We start from the raw sequence: 1,508 nt of genomic DNA on the forward strand, positions 1-1,508 counted from the left end.
AGCGGGGCAGGACTCAGATGGAGGGGCGGGGCTAGCGGGGCAGGACTCAGATGGCGGGGCGGGGCTAGTGAGGCAGAACTCAGAAGGCGGACTGGCCTCCCCACACTCCCTAGTCCTAGGACGGTCTCTCGGTACCCCCTAGCGGAGAAGTGTGGCATCGGCCTTGCTGTGCTGTCTTCCTTGGGGTGCCCTGGAGGCAGGGTTGATGCTGTCCCCATTTTACTGTTGGAAAGTGACTCCTACAGGGTCCAGGTGACTTGCTGGACCTTGCTAAGGTTGCCCAGTTGGTGGAGAGATAGAAGGAAATCGGATTTGAACTCTTGTAGAGAGGTGTAGTTCCAAAGACTGTGTCCCCTAGGCTAAGGCTGTGCTTTCTAATACTAAAAAAAAATTTTTAAAAAAAGCAAAAGAGAAAAAGCAAAATAAGCACAAACCAGAAATGGAAGTGAAGAATAAAAAAAAAAAGGAAAAGAGGTGTGTGTGTGTGAGAGAGAGAGAGAGAGACAGAGAGAGACAGAGAGAGAAACAGAGAGAGAATGTTCCAGTTAAGTTTCCCTTCTTTCTTTCTTTCTTTCTTTCTTTCTTTCTTTCTTTCTTTCTAATGCATTCCTTTCCTTTTTTGTTTTGTTGTTGTTGTTGTTTTTTGTTTGTTTGTTTGAATCAAGGCCTCACTACATACCCCTGATTGACCTGGAATTTACTATGATCGACAGACTGGCCTTGAACTCAGAGATCTGCCAGCCTCCAGTGCTGGGATTAAAGGCCTGCACCACCATGCCTGGCCTTTCAGGTTAGTATGTATGTGCTTCTTTCCAAAGCTCCTGTACTTTCAGAGCCAGAAAAGGGCTGTGACAATTTCCTAAGTGAGTGACAGACACAGCTGTTCGGCAGCTAGCCTCTTTCACCTTCATGCAAGCTCTCTTACCATAAAAGATATTTCCATATTATACACATTTACATTTCCCTCCCATCGGCAAAACCAACAGTTCCAACACTCATTTGCTCATCCACTTTTTAGAGAGAAAGGTATGACAATATTCGCAGCTCTCTGCTTGCCTACTTCAGCCTGCTCTGTTGTGTAAGCTTCCCTTGTGACAGTGCTTCTCTGGGTTCATTTACACACCCACACACCCATCGGCCTCATCAGTTTTTATTCTAAAGAGTCTTTGTCACCTCACATCCTGCACTTGGGGTTTCACTGTCCCCCTTTCCTTTTGACTACATTTCTTTAAACTGCTCAGAAGGGTTTTCCCTTCTGCTTCATTCTTTAGACCAGGGTTCCGTGTCGGAGACCAGCTTTGACAAAAAATACCACTTACCAGGGTAGGGGCACAGGGATCAGATATGTTAGTAAAGAGTACGAAGATGTAAGTAAGATAATAAAACAGAAACATAGGGTAGTACCAGGAGGGAGTTCCAGTGAATCCTGAAATTGCCTGCCTGCATTTTAACTTGCCATGTGCTTTTATACACCAATATAAGTGGAGGGGAGGCAGGAAGAAGGCAAC

Source organism: Microtus ochrogaster, chromosome 7 (genome assembly GCF_000317375.1).
Source record: "Microtus ochrogaster isolate Prairie Vole_2 chromosome 7, MicOch1.0, whole genome shotgun sequence".
Taxonomy (NCBI): Eukaryota; Metazoa; Chordata; class Mammalia; order Rodentia; family Cricetidae; genus Microtus; species Microtus ochrogaster.